This window comes from Spinacia oleracea, chromosome 4 (assembly GCF_020520425.1).
Source record: "Spinacia oleracea cultivar Varoflay chromosome 4, BTI_SOV_V1, whole genome shotgun sequence".
Lineage (NCBI taxonomy): Eukaryota > Viridiplantae > Streptophyta > Magnoliopsida > Caryophyllales > Amaranthaceae > Spinacia > Spinacia oleracea.
Window position 1 is genome coordinate 25,818,048 of NC_079490.1, and position 19,027 is coordinate 25,837,074.

Below are 19,027 nucleotides of genomic sequence, written 5' to 3' on the forward strand. Positions count from 1 at the left end.
GTGTTTTTCCATTCTAGGTGGTGGGGCTCAAACGTGTGTTCTAGGTTCAGCCCTTCAGGCAGATTTAACTGCTTGTCTGTGGGCTGTTCGGATGGCTCTTCGGCGTGGTTTCTACAAGCTTCTTTTGTATTCGAATTGTTCTTTGTTGGTTCAGTTGCTGTCTATTTCTCATATTACTCTAGTGTCTGTTACGTGGCTTGTTACAGACCTCCGCCACTTGCTCAGGTCCCTTGACAAGTTCTCCGTTCGCAAGGTTTCTCGGTCTACGGTTCTTTCTGATCACTGCTTGGGTTCTTCTGCTCAGTGTAGACGTCTTCTCCGGATCATTTTTAAGTTTTGTTTTTGTTTTCTTGTTTTGGTTGTTTTTCTAGTCGTATTGTAAAAAAAAGAAAAAAAGAATAAAAATGAGTCAATAAAGTTAAATACTTCAATTAAAAAAAAATATCAATTGTAATTATTTCTTTACATGATTACTAATGGTTACAAGTATGAAAATATAAACTTCCATAACTCGTCAAAAATAAATAAATAAATAAATAAAGGAATATACATGAGTAACTAAAGATAAATACAAATGAGTTATTGTTGCAAAGCTATCATGTCATATGGCAACCCACCGTAGTGGTATTTTTTACTTGGTTACCATAGTACCGTTAATAACTTAGCACATACGACTAATATGTGTATCAGTTAGGAAAATTTTGGTATAGATTAAGTTTAGGGTTAAGAGTTTGGAAAATTTGCAAATTATTACCTAGATCTTTAGTGACTTTGCAAAGTACTACATAACTTGTTAAAAGTTGTCAATCACTACTTAGATATTTAGTTATTGTTTTCAATTACTACCTTAGCTCATATTCGGCCAATTAGTTACTAATCATATCATAATCAACCGTTAATCATACTTTAATTATTTTAATAAATAACAATATTTTTTTTAAAAAAATAGTGACTTGGGGGACTAGAAATGCATCAACTGTTTTGGCAAGTAATCAGAGCAAAAGTAATGGTGTTAATGTTAGGTTATGACAAATATAAAACATATATTTCATGCGGAAAAACCATAAAGCCAGGAACCCAAATTAATTGCCACATAACAATTAGCATAATTTAGGATGCATACATTCGAAGCGTGCCTTCCCTAGCTGCTCCCGAACCGAACAAGAACAAGTTTAGGACTCCAAGTGTAGTCCCTCCGTAGATAGTCCACAGCACGTTCGGATCCGCCTTAGATTTAATTAACTAGAATTTAGCCTAAGGTTTTATGTTTATTCGATTATAATTTGTAGCAAATTATTAACTTTAGTTTTAACCTTAAAACTATATGAATACTTGAATTGATGTATTATAAATTGTGATTGCCATCACCTATTTATAAGGTTGGATTATTGGAACTAGAGACCTACTAGGATTTAATTAACCTACTCTTATTAGAATTAGATTCCAATTAAATCTTTTAAGTTAGTGTTTATTTCAACAACTAACTCTAGTAGTTTTAGGAAAATAATAATTAATCAAACTAATCCTAAACGCTTAAGGATTCGACGCATGCACACACTCAACGCACACACACGCACAACCCACGAGGGGCGCTGGGCGCGCGCGCGCGGAGGGCTCGGCCCAGCAGCGCTGCAGCACACGCTTGGGCGTGCCAGCCTGCTGGCCTCGCTGGGCCTGGCCTTGCGTGTTGCTTGGCTGGGCCTTGCGGTGCTTGGCGGGCTGCTGCTTGCCTTGCTGCGCACGGGCCTTGCTAGGCGTAGGCCTGGCTTCATAGTGGGCCTTGCGTCTAGCAAGCTCGTCCGATGTTTATTTCGTACGACGCGCTTCCGATTAATTTTCCGTTTCCGGAATTCATTTCCGATTCCGGAATTAATTTCCGTTTCGAACAAATATTTAATATTTCCGATTTCGGAATTATTTTCCGATTCCGATAATATTTCCGATTTCGACAATATTTCCGTTTCTGGCAATATTTCCGATTCCTGCAATATTTCCATTTCCAATAATATTTTCCGATACGTATGACAGGCTAAAGTCGTATCACCTAATAAAAAATAACCTAAGGTCCACTAGCTAGGTAGCAAGGGAAGTCAGGATCGAATCCACAGGGAGACAAGCGTTCTTTCTACTATTAATTAATTAAACTAAACTATTGGGAACAAGATTTGGTTGATTGTTTGTAAACTAATACTACGAACGATAATTAAATAAGTATGAATCAAGATATTAAGGGAATCTAGGGCATAGGTTCACCAGCAATTAACAATCCAGGACAATGAACAATCACGATGATCAACAAAGTAATTAATTAAACTAGCATGCTCTCTCGAATCCATACTAGTCATAGACTTAGAATTAACGGGCTCTCGCTACTTATTAATCCCAATTCTACCTATTGACACAAGCCTAAATATCAAATTGCATCTCTCGAATTTTAACTTGATATTGCATAACGACACAATTAAACCTGCGCAAATCTAATTGAATAGTGGAATAAACCAATCAATAGGAATTAATCACAATGTCAATAATCACAATTATTCAAAATCCCATCATATTAATTCATGGATCCCCAAACCCTAGAAATTAAACTACTCACACATATTATCAATAAACAAAGCAAGCATATTAATTGAAAGCATAATTGAAACAAAGTAATAAATCAAAGTAAGAAAATAATACCTAATTGAAGAACAATGGAATACTAAAGTTTGAACTTTTAATTGGAAATAAAACTAAGTGTTGGAACAATTGGAGAGAAAACTAAGCTTAGGAAAATAAACTAAGTGTTTGAAACTAGAAAATAAGATGTCTCTAAAAATATAAGGGGCTAGTATTTATAGTTTGCCCAAAATACAAGCCAAAAAACGGAAAGAAAACTCGCGCATAAGTGCAGGAGGCGACGCCCGATCGGGCGATGCGCTCGATAGTCGGCCCGATCGGGCCAAAATCCGCCCGATCGGGCGGTTTGCGAACTCTCCACATAAGCTTCCGGATGACCGCCCGATCGGGCGCGCGTTGATGAGTCCAATTTGCTTCAATTCTGCCCGATGGTTGCATTTCACCCTCAGCTTCCAGGGCGACTTGCAATCTTCAATATAACTCGCCCATATCACTGAGTCTAACTCTCGGGGCTCAACCATAAGCATCCAAGGCTCCCGAAAGTCGACGATGGAGGTCCCGAACTTCCTCGGGCTCATATAGTGGCCTAGATCAACATGAAACGGGTCTAAAAAGACCAATTTCTCATAATCAAACCTGAAACTCAATGCACACTCAATAACACACATTAGTACTAGAAACGGCTCCTAAGAGCACGTTTGACACATAAAAAGTACTAAGGGACGGGGGTGAAACACTATATAAAACGCACATATCAAACCTCCCCAAGCTAGATCCTTGCTTGTCCCTAAGCAAGGAAATCATCGATGAACACAAGACCAACTTCACCCCCAATATATTTCAAAATGAAAACATAATCCAAGGTAAAATTCAACAAGCATGCATCAATGTCAACCAATCAAATCCATTCAATCGCTAATCCTTCTTAACAATCGTCACGCAAAGCGAACCACAAATGCACATTGGAATTCAAGACTAGTGCTCACACACTCGTCACTCATTTATGTGGCGGATAAAAGATGTACCTGTTAGCTCCCCTCCCAACATATAAGTGAACAATGCCCTCCAAAACTCACAACACTCGTGTGTCTAGAAAAACATACACTCAACCTAGTAGTCGACTCGGAATGTGTCATGTCATAACTTGCATTGCTAAACAACTATTTTCACATAAGTACGACTCTATGCACAAAGGTCGGAAGGTCTTCAAAGCTTGTAATGTTAGGCTTGGGTAAGGGTGCGGTAAATTTGGATATAATGTGAGCTTAAAGCCTTGGCTTTAGGGAGCATAAATCCTAAATACAACCATGATCAATCACAAGTGATGACCACAACTCTCCCACTCAACACATTGTGAGGGGGTCGAAAAAGCGCGAGGCTAATGCGTGACCTTGTCCCTCGTGGGTGTGACGATTCTTTTTATTCAATCAAGTGTAATTGGATTTCCTGTGAGTATACACCCAATTGACTAGTAATATAGGAGTCGCCATTCAGTTTTTAACGACAATGAGAAAAACTGACAAAACCCGGTTATCGTGACATAAAGGGAGTGCAATTATGTTTGACCACGACGGCCGTAGGTTCCCTTGTGATCCCTGGTGTGGGGATCTCTCAATATACACCCGCAAGGTAGAGATTGAGGGTTCGGGGGACTGTAACTACCGAGAGGAGTAATTCGCTCGTCGATAACTCCAGAGGCAGGATATCCTTACTAGCTCAGCATAAATAATTGAAGGGACATGCGTTAACTATTAAACTAATCTGAATTGATTTTAGCAATATGCAACATATAATACTAATTCGATCGTGATTATCTGATTTAAATAGCATTAAGGGACCTAGCATTATAATCCGATTTCCCAAAAATATTATATTTGTTAGGCGTGATAGAACAATCATATTAGGTTAGTTTAACAGTTCATAAAAAGGGCGAGGAAAGCAGTTAAATCATCGAAAAGGGACACATTACGACGCACCCTTGAGAGGTGCGTCACGGTTCTCAGAAAACTAACCACTTTGACTTTGCTATTTCTCCTTTTTATTTAACGAATCTCAATTATGGGACAGGATACGTTCTGTTCGATTTATGGATCGATTGCGACAGAACTCGTGAACAGTTTCGCAGCGAGAGGCTTAGGCTAAGGGGTTTAGAGTCAATACTCAGAATATATTATGTGTTGTTGTGTGTTGTTTCACGTCGAAACCAGGGGCCTATTTATAGCGAAGAGTCCGTGGAAAGATAGAATTGCAGAGTTCTAATCCATAAAGAATTAGGAAAAAACACGTCCCAGGTAATTTCGGCGCCCAGCTCTGGGCGTCAAAGATTTCGGCGCCCAGCTCTGGGCGTTGAAAGTGATGTCTGGCCGAATTCTTTGTCAGATTCGGATTCCTGAAATCCGTAGAGTTTGAGATTAATTCGAGTCTTTTAGCGCGTATCAATTTTGTGACGGAATGCGTCTGGGCCCGTTACGAACTCTAGGCTCATTAGGATTTCGATTAATACGTAACTCTTATTTCCGAATCATATTAGGAATAGGATTCTCGCAGTTTTCTATCTAATTTAGGATTTATGTTGGAATGCAACACCTAATTCTGACAGGTTTCTATCTTTTATGATTTGCCACTCTTAGAAGCTACTTTTTACGGCAGTTACTATTTTTAGCAGGTTTCCATAAATAGCTGGTTTCGGGTGAAATGAAATGGGGAATCGAGATTCGTTTATTTTATAGGAGATGCGTTGTCAAGTGGAGTTTTTATGCTTTCATCATCGAACCTTTCCCTTGCGGGAACGGGGACAAAAGTAGGTGTCTACAGTTAGCCCCCACTTTGATTGAGTCTTGGAGTAAGACGATGGTCAAAGTATTAGACGGAGTGCGTCACACAAGCCATGGTGTATGTGACCTGTTTTGCGAGGGTCTCACGAACCCCCGAGTGATAACATTTGACTTAAGGGTCATCACTTGAAGTGTCGACATATCCCTCGCGTGTCATTGGGATTTGTCAACTGATAGTATATAAACTTCCTCACTTTGTCATTGGAAGGATCTAAAGATGCGTAGAAACTCCCTCACTTTGTCATTGGGAGTAACTACAGATGTTTTCGAAATTAAAGCTGTAAAGTGTAATTGGGCCTGGCCAAGCCCAATCACGAGGTAAAACGTTTTTAAAGATTCTCATTTTCAGGGCTAGCTAAACGAGAAAACCCCCTTGTTTTTATAGGACGTAAAACGAAGGAAAATCCAACACATCGTTCTTTTTTGGAAAAACGGAAAACCAATCCTTTAATTTTTGGAAAAAGGGAAAACCGATCCTTTAATTTTTGGAAAAAGGGAAAACCGATCCTTTAATTTTCGAAAAAAGGGAAAACCGATCCTTTAATTTTCGGAGAAAGGGAAAACCGATCCTTTGATTTTCGGAAAAAGGGAAAACCGATAAAAGTTATCGCTGCAGCGACTAAGGACCTGCGCTGTTAGTGACGCAGACCCCGCCCGCTGAAGGTGGGCGAGCCTGTCCGCTGAGGGTGGACCCCCCGTCCGATAGAAGTGGACGAATCTGTTTGATGTTTTTGAAAATAAGGACCTACGCGGTTTGTGACGTAGACCCCGCCGGCTGAAGATGGCGAACCTGTCCGCTGAGGGTGGACGCCCCGTCCGATAGAAGTGGACGAATCTGTTTTGAAATTTTTGTTTTTTTTTTGTTTTTGAAAATAAGGACCTACGTGGTTTGCGCCGTAGACCCCGCCGGCTAAAGATGGCGAGCCTATTTTAAATTTGAAGACTTTATTCTTCGAAAAACTGAGGACCTGCGCGGCTAGTGACGCAGACCCTGCCCGCTGAGGGTGGGCGAGCCCATTTTGAATTTCTTATTTTGTCTATGTAGAAGAGCTTTTGGTGATTACAACCTGTTGGTGGGTCGTAATATTTCCTGATTAGATGTGTCCTATAAGTGGGTCCACACTGTGTATATTTAACAATATACTTTTTGAGATATCCAAACATGATATGGTGCGTGGCGCAGTCTGGGAATGTGATTTTGATTGCGCGCTCTTTGTTGGAGTCCACTTTTCGCGAGCCCCCAAGTGTTGGGGCTCGTCGGTTGTTTTTCGCGTCTTGTAATCATGTTTGGGGTCACGCTCGTATGTGCGAGCGACCTCCTATAGTAGTGTGCTATTTTAGTGAAGCCGTGGAGTGCGACTTTAGCTTTCAGGCGACATCCGGTTTTGGCTTGGCCCGGATTATCCCTTTGACAGACAGACATTTTCTATTTGGAAAACCAATGACTTGACGACACATATTTTTGGTGTTTCGAAGAATGACCATGATATTTAACTTGCTTTTTTTGAAAAGTGTACATGAGCGTTTTCTGAGATGAGTCTAAGTTTCGACCAAGTTTCAATGTTATTATTATTTTTTTGCTTATTTGGGAGCTAAAGGTGCTTTGGGCTTGATCTTACTTGTAATAGGGCCTCGTGTTTTAGCAACACGGTCTTAAGTCCTTTCCTATTCCGTGTTTTTGTGAAATCTGGGCCTTGGGCTGCATTTTTAGCGCCCAAGCTCAGGCGTTAAAAATTTCGGCGCCCAGAGGTGGGCGCTGAAAGTTCTTTCCTGGTAATATTTGATTTTCGGATTTCTAAACACGTTTCCGAATGGGATCAGGATGTTTATTGGGTGCGTTCAGCTATATATAGGGGCTAGGTACGTCCTTATTTTCCACCACTCTCAAATTCTTTCTCTCATTTTTTTGATGTGCTCTAATTATTTACTGCTTTTGCCATGTCGATCCCTACTTTCTCACTCCAACGAACTGTTAGGCGTTGGCTACGAGCCCTTACTCCCACAGAAAAAGCTTTGTTAAAAGAATACCACTTAGAGGCACTTTTAGGCTTACAACAAATTAATATTGATTATAATTTTCTGCATGCTGCCCTAAACTTTTGGGACTCCGATCATCATGTTTTTTCCTTTCGGGGCAATGAAATATGTCCTTTGCCTGATGAATTCGCTGCGATCCTTGTTTATCCTACTAATGCTACTCATGTTACCCCTGGCACTATGAAGAGGGTAAAACAACCATAAGGGCTTTCCTAGGGCTAGATGATAACATGTTTGCTGAACTTGTTGTAGACGATAAGGTTAACTTGGCAAAACTCGTAAAACATCATTTTAGGCCTAGTAAGAATATGACCGAACAAAAATTGAACATTCGAGCCCTTGTATTTTGCTTGTTGAATCATTATTTGCTGTCGAATAATAATGGTGAGTTCGGTGACATAAGGCTGATCCCCTTGATTAGCCAGATGGAAAGTTGCTATTCTATTATGCCGTTGGTTGTTGCTGAGACTTTGCTGAGTGCGGATGAGCTGAAGAAGGATGCCAAATCCGAAATTTTTAAGGGAAGCCCCCTATTACTGCAGGTAATCTATTTTTTTCTTTGCGCACACATACGCCACTTTTATATATTTCTTTTTGCCTGGGGCTGAGTTTCAGCGCCCAGGGCTGGGCGCTGGAATATTCGGCGCCTGGTCCTGGGCGTTGAAACTGCGCCCCAGGAACCTTTTTTCTTTCTTTTCATTCTTTTGATTCGATCGTACCTGTTTTTGCAGATTTGGCTTGCGGAACGGCTTAGACTTTTGGAAGCTCCTGCCGATCCTAAACATTATCGCCCTATAGCTTTGGGTAACCGAAAATACTTGCACCAAGGCCAGGACGAGGCCGAATGGACCTCCTTTTTTACTTATGGCATTTGTTCTATTAAGTGGGTGGTACCATGGTGGGGTTTGACTACTATGACAGGGGGGTCTGATGTATCGGTTTATATTTCTTTGTTGGGGCTATCTTGTCCCATTTATATTTTCCCTTACCGAGTCATGCGTCAATATGGTTTAAGGCAGACTATCCCCTTTTCTGATACGGTACCACCTAAGGTAGCGACCTTTGCACAAACACGGGTCTTAGCGTGGGCTAGGTATTATGATGGTCTCCCACTTTGGGCTGTAGCTACAAATGGGTTTGTGGGTCTTTCTGAAAACTATAAGTTGTGGATGAGTTCCGATGACAAGGATGTGAGGACCGAGGCTCGTAATGGGGAGCCGGCTGAGCTTTTGATACCTCGTATTCGTGTTAAGTATGAGGGTCCTGATTCTGCAAGACCTCATACCTATAGTTTTAAGACTGTGAAAGCTCGTCCTAATCGAAAGCGAAAGGAAGTTCTTCCCCGTTCCAGTGTCAGGCCTAAAAAGATGCCTAACATGAAGGAGCCTGCTGTTGTTAAAAGAAATGCAAGCTCTCGCGGAGATCGTCGCCGGAACAATGTATGGGTTAGGAAGGCTCAGCCGCCTGTAGAAACAGTGGCTAGTCCAGTTGATGATAGTAATCCTTCTCCCACCACTGTTTGTGCCCTTGAGGCTGAGCGGGCTATAACTGAGAATGTTTCTAAAGCTTTGGAATCTTTGGAAGTTAGTGTCCAGGAGCCAGTTCTTATGGAGATTGATATTGGGGCAGCGCAGAAGACTATGGGGGTGGATCCTGCGAACATTGCTCTCTTCAAGACTTTATTTGATGATCCGGAAGAACTAGAGTAGTGTAGTTCTTTGCTAGGGTGTAGGTGCCCTCTATTTATTTCAGTTGTGTTTGTTTTTATTCCTAGCACTTTGTTTTCCTTCTTATTATATTTTAATAAAGGCGTATTTTTAGTTTCCATTGAATTTTGTTTATATGTCTAACACTTTTTTACACAAAGAATATAATTTTTTATTATTATTTGGACCGAATCCTTGGTAAGGATTGCCTACGTATCTTGTCAGAATTAGGTCGCGCGTAGTTCTTAGCTTTAGAATAAGTTCTAGTATGCCGGATTTCGGTAGATATGTCCTGAAGTGGAAACATATTACTTAATCGGTCAAATGAGTGAAGTATTTGCCATTATTTTCATCTGCCGTTTTCCATAGGTTGCGTAAAATTCGACCAATTTGTTGGTAAACCTATTTGGATACGTACTGTACCCCCCAAGTGTTCGTTATTTTTCCGTTGTGTGCGGATAAAATGACGAGCACTTTTCGAAAAAAGGAAAACTTTTGGCAGGCAGAGAGTTTCAACGCCCAGGCTGGGGCGTCAGAAATTTCGGCGCCCAGCCCTGGGCGCTGAAAATAACTTGGGCGGTCAATTTTGACGTTTTTTGCTTCACATGTTCTTGCGTTTATTTCTATTTCGTTTTTTGTGCCTTGATATTTTGCTTCGTAGTTAAAGTTAATTTTGAGGCTATTTTGGAGGCTTTTTTTACTGTTAGCGTGAAACACATTTTTGTCTAGATTAATTTTTTCTATTGGTGACTCAAAACAGTTTTGAAAATGGAGTTAGGGTGCGGAACTTATGAAGATCTTTGTGGAGGGTATGATGGAATCTATGTGAAACAGCTGTTGGTGGATTCTATGTTTTATGAATTTATTTTTTTGGTAACATTTGCATTTGTTTTAAATTTTTGATTTCTTTTTGATTATGGGTTGCATGGATTGGCTCTTATGATGACATTGGTTGGCTTTTTAGGTTTTGAGGATGGGATAGTGTGGTTTATTTTGTGGGTTTCGGGAACTGGTTCACATGGCATTATTTCAAAACCGAGTGGGCTTTGTTTGTTGGGCCTATAGTGGGCCGCTTCTTTATTATTATTATTTTTTATTATTTTGCAAGTACATTTGGTGTTTATTTAGTGTTAGAATAAAATTTTTAGGAGAAATATTACGCCTTTATTGATTTGGAAAGTAAGGAAAACACACTGAAATAAAACTGACCCATATTCTAAAGGGCCTTAGGACCATCTAAAGTCTCTATTATTTTTTCTATCAATCTAAAGAACTACTAATGGTGCTCTATATGGCTCAAGCCTGGGGTTTAGTCTCATAAAACTTCGGTCCTTCACCGGTACTCATCTTGAATCCTATTCCTTTCGCGTTGACCCACTGATATGTCTTCACCCATCCGTTCCCGACCTCTTCTATTGTTGATGCAGGAGAGATTAACCGGGTTGGATCGAAACCTTCATCTTGTAAAGCTAGGGTAGTCATCACAGTCTCGTTCTCCATAGGCCTCGATTCGTTAAACAATGTCCACAGAGCCTGGTTGTCCAATATTTCAGCTGTTTTAGTCTTGGTGAGGTGGGGTGCCTCATCCAAGGTGTGGCAGTCATGGAAAATTTCAAATCCGGGTTTTAGCAAGCCATCCTGAACGAAGGGTTCAGGGATATCACAGCATGGGTGTTCTTCTCCTTCCCGAACAAACATCCCGTTAAGGGTCCTTTGATATGGGGGAAGGAGGGTGGTTTGTTTGGCTTTGTTAAGGCGTAGCCTAGATAGGCGGTCAGCAATATCTTCCTCCGTTGGTTCATAACCTAAGCCAAAGGGAGTAGATTTGTCGGGAAAAGGATGGAATGTGCATTCCTTCTTCCTTATGCCCAATGGGGTTCCTGGGAAATAACCTTGAGCCAACAACATTCTAGGGATGACTCGGGATGCATGCGGGTCTAGGAATGCTGGATCATAATCTTCGATGAACTGGATTGCTTCTTCCATTTGAAACCCATAAAGGTCATCTGCAGTTTCGGCCGTTCCAACCATAGTACAACTGACGTCGAGAGGAGGGGCGCGGATTTCTAGTATTACCCCGTTATGGTTAAGTTTAACCATTTGGTGCAAGGTTGAAGCCACACCTCCTAAGTCATGGGGCCAAGGTCTCCCCAAGAGGAGGTTGAAAGTGGGCTTGATGTCGATTATTTGAAACTCCGTGGTGCGTGCCACATGCCCAGTTTGTATGGTAAGGTTGATTTTTCCCAACACAGGCCTTCGGGAGTTATCATAAGCTCGTACCCCTTGTGAGGAGGTTTGGAAGTCATCGCTTCCTAGCCCCAAGCAATGGGCGGTTCGCAATGGGCAGACATTAACCGCCGAACCATTATCTACGAGCGCTAGGGGGATGTTTTGTCCTTTGCATCCAACCACTAAGTAAAGGGCTTTATTGTGAGCACCCCCCTCTTTGGGTAAGTCTTTATCAGTGAAAACTATGGCCTTTTCTCCGGCATCTCTCGTGACATGGCTAACCAATGAGTCAGGTGTGATATCTTTGGGTACTGAGATGAGGTCAAGTGAGCGAATAAGTTTTTCGCGATGTTCCTTTGAAGTACACATAAGATCCCAGATGGTAATCTCAGCCTTGGTTCTTTTCAGTTGTTTCATGAGAGGATTTTCAATGACTTCCGCGACGGTGGCGTGCCGCCCGTTCTCAGGAGTTTGCCTAACCGGGATGTCGTCCATAGGAGGTGGGTGAATATCCGGTTGGTATATCCTTCCGAATCGGGTGAGGCTGTCGACCTCGGGCTCCTGAGGGGTGGTGTCAATGAGAGCATACCCGGGCCAAGTTTCAGTGAAGCGGTCCTGGCCCGAGACTTGAGATAGGTAAATATCTTCAGCATCATCGTTCCACACACCGCACACTTCCCCCTCGATTCGATCCATAGGTACCACAGCGAGTGGTGCACCTTGAGGTGTAATATACACCGTGGGGTCGAAATTCTCTGGTTGGTCGAGAGAGATGTGACAAGAGCCGAGTGGGCTCTTGTTGTTGTTGGGTTTGCCAACGTTAGGGAGAGGTATTACTTCATCCTCTATCATGTCCTGGATCGTATGTTTTAGATTCCAGCAGTTTTCAGTGTCATGCCCATTTCCTTGATGAAATTTGCAGTAAGTACCTTCGACCCAATATTTGTTTTTGACAGGAGGGTCACGGGTGGGGTTTATAGGTCTCAACTTTCCTTGATTGGTTAGTCTTTCAAAGACTTGTACCAAAGTTGACCCGAGTGGGGCAAACTTTCGGTCTCGGACCCATCTTACAGGGTATCTTCGGGCGGGAGCCTCTTCTACAGCATGGACTTCTTGGGCTTGGGGTGTGTTACCCCGATTATAGGTGTTGGTCTTATATGCAGGTTTGCTCTGTATGGTTTTGGCGAGGTCGTCCTCGATTTTTATTCCCACATCATAAACCCTTTTGAAAGTGTTGAGTCCCAGGTACCTAAGGTGTTGTCTGTGAGCCGGGTCCAAGCTGTCAATGAATTTCTGGTCCAATTCTGTTTCGGGAGGCCTATTGATTAGCTGGGGCGCCTGGTCCCTCCATCTAGCAAAGTAGGTTGTGAAACCCTCATTTTTCTTTTGGAAGAGAACTTCCAGCTCGCGCATGGTGACTTGGAAATCCATGTTTGACGAGTATTGCTTGATGAAGACATTGACAAAGTCTTCCCAAGTGGGGAAGAGCTTAGGGTCCTGGTGATAGTACCATTTGAGCGGCACAGGTTCCAAGGACAAAGGAAAGGCAGGTAGGTACATGGACTTGTCCACGCCTTTCAAGTTCATGGTATTCACAAAGCTCAGTAGATGATCACGGGGGTTGTCCGTGGCCTTGAACTTTGGTAAGTCAGATGAACTGAACTTTTCTGGTAATTTGCCAGAAAAAGGTTCAGGCTCGAGGGAGAAGTATTTGCTCCCCATGGTTTGCTGTAGGACCATTTTTTCGATCCTCTTCTCGTTTTCGAGGTCATTTTTGGCTTGCGCAGCCGCTAAGGCTTCGTTTTCCATTTTCAGTTGGCCCATGAGTTGGGTCATTTGGACCATCTGGTCTCGCAAATCTTCGATGGACATGTTTGGAGGTGCGAATCGAGGTTGGGGAAGCGGAGATCCTTGAAATGAGGGACGACGGACGGAGCTTGGAGTTACTAAACCTGGTGTTGGTGATGTATCTTCGAGACGCACTAGCCGTTGATTCCCTAATCGGCACCAAGTGGCAGGACCAGTCCTAGGCATAAGATAAGCTAAAGTTTAGGCTCCCAAAGTTTCAAGCATTACTTAGTCTAGACTTCGACTCTCTAAATTGGTGTTTTCTTTTCGCTCTTTCTTCTGTCGGTACACTTTTTGGGGGTTTTTTTTATTTGGTCATTCTTTGGATTTTCGAAACACTTGCCCGTGTGACATTCATAGTTGTTAGCATGTTCGGTTTTGGTGCCGAGTATTGCCGTCGTAGGAGGCCTAACAACGACACAAAGAGTTATTTATTTTTTATAAGTCGCTTTTAGAATCGAGTGCTTTTCATACGCCCTCGTTGCAAAAAAAAAATAAAAAAAATTCACGAAAAGTTTTTTTTTTTGCTACGTATTTTCTTAATGCGTGGGCACCGAGGCTGCTGTGCCTGACCAGAAGGCCAGGCAGCAACTTCAGCGCCCAGCAGTGGGCGTTAGAAATATTGGCGCCCAGCCAGGGGCGTTGAAAATGCGTCCCTGGCTAGTTCTCGTTTTCTGTTTGCGTCTACTTTTGTTTTTGCGACTTTAATTTTGCGTGCTTGCCTTATAACGTCCTTTACGCGTTGTGCAGCGTTTGTGGGATTCGTTACAGGCCATCCCGAGCGTCGCTTTTTTTTGTGGCGATCGTTCGGGCTTGCGGAACACGTATTTTGGTATAACTCTTTGGCAAATTAGTCTATGAATGTTTGGGCAATTTTTTTAAGGTCGTTGGTTTTCTAGCATTATTTGTCTAGCATTATTCGTACACACAATCATAACATAGTTCGCTACACATAACTACATTACAAACATGGATTTGAAAATTAAATATGTCACGTAGTTTATGATAGGCTTCTATGGGTAGTATTTGCGCCTGGCTTGGTACCGCTTTTATCGTAGATCCAACACATGCCCCGGTCGAGGTAGTGTCATCAACAGACGAATTTCGCTCAAGAGGCCAACCCGCAAGTGCAAGCCAAGGGGGCATGCAGGCGAGAGGGACCTAATGAGCGAGCGATTGGGTTCGGGATAGGTGTACTACCTGCACAAGTACCGAGTGGGAAACATGCGCGGCGTATGCACCCCCCTATTGGCGAAAAAAGGTATCCTTAGTCCCAACTCCCGAGGGAGCCGAGATTCGTTATGATGTTCTGCCCGTTCACATTAATATGCTGATTTTCAGGTCGTCCCAACTTGATGGGGAAATAAACGCGGGGTAGGATCGTTTCACCCTTTGGCTATTTTGATTACCTACAAGCACGAGTATTTCCTTCACTATCCCCAGTGGAGTCGCCACTGTGAGGGGGTCGAAAAAGCGCGAGGCTAATGCGTGACCTTGTCCCTCGTGGGTGTGACGATTCTTTTTATTCAATCAAGTGTAATTGGATTTCCTGTGAGTATACACCCAATTGACTAGTAATATAGGAGTCGCCATTCAGTTTTTAACGACAATGAGAAAAACTGACAAAACCCGGTTATCGTGACATAAAGGGAGTGCAATTATGTTTGACCACGACGGCCGTAGGTTCCCTTGTGATCCCTGGTGTGGGATCTCTCAATATACACCCGCAAGGTAGAGATTGATGGTTCGGGGGACTGTAACTACCGAGAGGAGTAATTCGCTCGTCGATAACTCCAGAGGCAGGATATCCTTACTAGCTCAGCATAAATAATTGAAGGGACATGCGTTAACTATTAAACTAATCTGAATTGATTTTAGCAATATGCAACATATAATACTAATTCGATCGTGATTATCTGATTTAAATAGCATTAAGGGACCTAGCATGATAATCCGATTTCCCAAAAATATTATATTTGTTAGGCGTGATAGAACAATAATATTAGGTTAGTTTAACAGTTCATAAAAAGGGCGAGGAAAGCAGTTAAATCATCGAAAAGGGACACATTACGACGCACCCTTGAGAGGTGCGTCACGGTTCTCAGAAAACTAACCACTTTGACTTTGCTATTTCTCCTTTTTATTTAACGAATCTCAATTATGGGACAGGATACGTTCTGTTCGATTTATGGATCGATTGCGACAGAACGCGTGAACAGTTTCGCAGCGAGAGGCTTAGGCTAAGGGGTTTAGAGTCAATACTCAGAATATATTATGTGTTGTTGTGTGTTGTTTCACGTGGAAACCAGGGGCCTATTTATAGGGAAGAGTTCGTGGAAAGATAGAATTGCAGAGTTCTAATCCATAAAGAATTAGGAAAAAACACGTCCCAGGTAATTTCGGCGCCCAGCTCTGGGCGTCAAAGATTTCGGCGCCCAGGGCTGGGCGTTGAAAATAGAGATCCATGTAATTTCAGCGCCCAGGGCTGGGCGTCAAAGATTTCGGCGCCCAGCTCTGGGCGTTGAAAGTGATGTCTGGGCTGAATTCTTTGTCAGATTCGGATTCCTGAAATCCGTAGAGTTTGAGATTAATTCGAGTCTTTTAGCGCGTATCAATTTTGTGATGGAATGCGTCTGGGCCCGTTACGAACTTTAGGTTCGTTAGGATTTCGATTAATACGTAACTCTTATTTCCGAATCATATTAGGAATAGGATTCTCGCAGTTTTCTATCTCATTTAGGATTTATGTTGGAATGCAACACCTAATTCTGACAGGTTTCTATCTTTTATGATTTGCCACTCTTAGAAGCTACTTTTTACGGCAGTTACTATTTTTAGCAGGTTTCCATAAATAGCTGGTTTCGGGTGAAATGAAATGGGGAATCGAGATTCGTTTATTTTATAGGAGATGCGTTGTCAAGTGGAGTTTTTATGCTTTCATCATCGAACCTTTCCCTTGCGGGAACGGGGACAAAAGTAGGTGTCTACACACATGAACAATCAAATGAACTACACCATACTTTCTTGCCCTTTTTCATCTATAAAACCAATCACTCATAATGATAAGGAATTGTAATACTTGAATGACACAATGCTTTGAATTTTTTCTGAAAATAATGAACTTCTCTTTTTCTTTTTCTCTTTTTTTTTGTTTTTTTTTATCAATTTCTTTCTCTTTCTTTTTTTTTTCTTTTGGAAAACCTTCACATTTTCTCATCTCTTTCATTTTTCAACTCATTTTTTTTCAACAACTATCATGATGAGAGAAACTCCCTTTTTCAATACTCAAAATGCTCAAAATGTACCACACTACAACTCCCTCACCTCACTACTATTAGCTCCCCCAAGCTAGGCTTGGGACTAGTAACCAATGGGGCTTTCATGGGCTTGTAATATGGTTAGTCACCGAATAAAGGGCACAAGCACAACATGGGTACAAAAAGAGGGAACAAATATATCTAAATTCATCCGAAGGCTACCTAAATAGAAAAATGCCTTCGTCCTCCACAATGTGCATGTATATGAGTCATAAAACACTACTAATAGTTGCAAACCAATACTCAAAATCAATGACACACCATGAAGCTATCACACATCCTAGCCAAGTCAACTAGTCAAGCACCAAGTCCACAAGTAGTTAGTCGGAGTTGACTCATGTTAAGGCATCAAAGCAATCGAATATCAAATCATGGCTAACACATCTACATTGCCCATCATCAAATACCAAGAATCAAAACAATTTCCGCTCAAGGGGCACAGGGAAACATGATATTGTATTCATCGGAACGTATTTTTGTATTTTTTTTTTGAAAGCAATAAACTACTCTACAAAGCAATAAACACACCAAAGAAATATACCAAAATAAAGAAATGCGAAAAGAAAAGAAAAACATACCTACAATGTACAAGTAATGTGAAACCCCCTCAAACCAAATCAGACAATGTCCTCATTGGCTCAAGGGGTATCGAACCAACTCGATCCTCATCATCATCAGTGACGGCCTTGGCCGCCATCATCATCAACATCATCACCATCATCTCTGCCACCATGCCCGCTAGGACCCGCTCCAAACCCTCCGTATTGGGTAGGTGTGAAGGTGCCCATAGAACCCGGAGCTCCATATCCCTCCGCGGGATAGGTATACCAGGTAGGGTGCTCATAATCTGGGGCAATGTAGCCCTGCCTAGCATACTGATCGTAGAACGGGAACATGGTCCTCTGGTGATCAGCTGCGAACTCATGGAACCCGAGCTCAAGTCTGCTCAACCGCTCATGAATGGACCCCTGCTCCTCATCTACTACCGGGCCACCCTGGGGCCTCCCCGCGTCTCGACGCCCCCTCCTAAAGTAGGTGCGAGGCTCTGGCTGGTACTGGTGGGGCTCTGGCTGTGGGTCAGGCTGAGGCTGGGGGTCAGGCTGAGGCTCTTGCCCAAATCCAACATATAAGTAATGAGCCTGACCGGGTCTAAAACTAGTGCGGCCTTGAGGGTCAGGCAAGGTGAAAAGCCTGTTTCCCTCAAACATCCAATACATGGCTCCCGGCCTAAACAACCCATGCTCCCCCTGTAGCCGATGGAGTCCAACAAAGTAAGCCAAGTCAAGTAGGTTGCTACCCAGAACTGGAGTCTGGTTAGCCTCAGTAAAGTTGGCCGTGGTCATGGCTATGTGGGTGATCAACCCACCAATGGTAATGCGAGTAGTATGGGTGAAAGTGGCTATGGAATAGAATTGAGAGGCCATATGGTGTGCAAGGTTCATTTTGTAGCTATCCTCTCCTTCTAAAACGTAGCCACCTAGAATCTCAAGCTCCGTACTCCTAATATTTTGGGTCTCATCCCTACCAAAGATCGTAAATCCCAGAAACTTGTAGAAGACAATAGGGACCGGGTGTTGTATCTTGGAAGCATGCAAATGTTGCATACTCCCGGGATTGGCATTACCCGTAAGCTTTCCCCACATTTCACAGTTATTATGGGTTCCCTTAGGTTTCCTACTATAGGTGGTAGACAACCCAAAAATCCTACTAAAATCTGCTAAACTCATGGTGAAAGTTCGGTTCATCACACGAAATTGAACCGACGACACGGTTCGATAACCATCTCTACGCACATTGAAACTACTCAAAAATTCCAGAGTTAACCGTCTAAATGTGAGACGGAGCATGCTATACATATTTCTCATTCCAACACCAACAAAGACACGCTTGACATCACTTTCAATACCCATGTCATGTAAAGATTTTTGGCAAATAAAGCGAGTAGGGATTACCTCCCTCAGTTTGAGGTGGATGAAACGTGCTCGTTGCCCCTCCGAAACGAAAATGACATCCGGAAAATCCGTGTCGGGCTCAAATTGCGGCGGCGGAGGTGGTGGTGTTGGCTCCCGAGCTCGGCTCGTCGAAGCTTCATGCTGATTCCTTGGTACCCTCGTGCAATTCCTCCTTGGTCGGTCACCCATGGTTGAAAATCTGAATTTTTTGAGGTTTTTGAGGTTTTTGGGTGAATTTGGGGATTTTGTGGGGATTGGAGGAAACTGAAATCGGTTGGGTATAGGTTGTAGAGGATGGTGAGAGGATGATTTTGGTGAAAAGATTGTTGAATTTGGTGGAGATTTGAGGGAGATATGGTGGTTGGAAGTTTTTGGAGGTTGGGGTTTAATGAAGGAAGTGAGAGAAAGTTAGGTTGAAGATGAAGAGGAAGTAAAGAAAAGAAAGGGGAACCCGTGTGTTTATCGCTGAAATCGCAATTCGC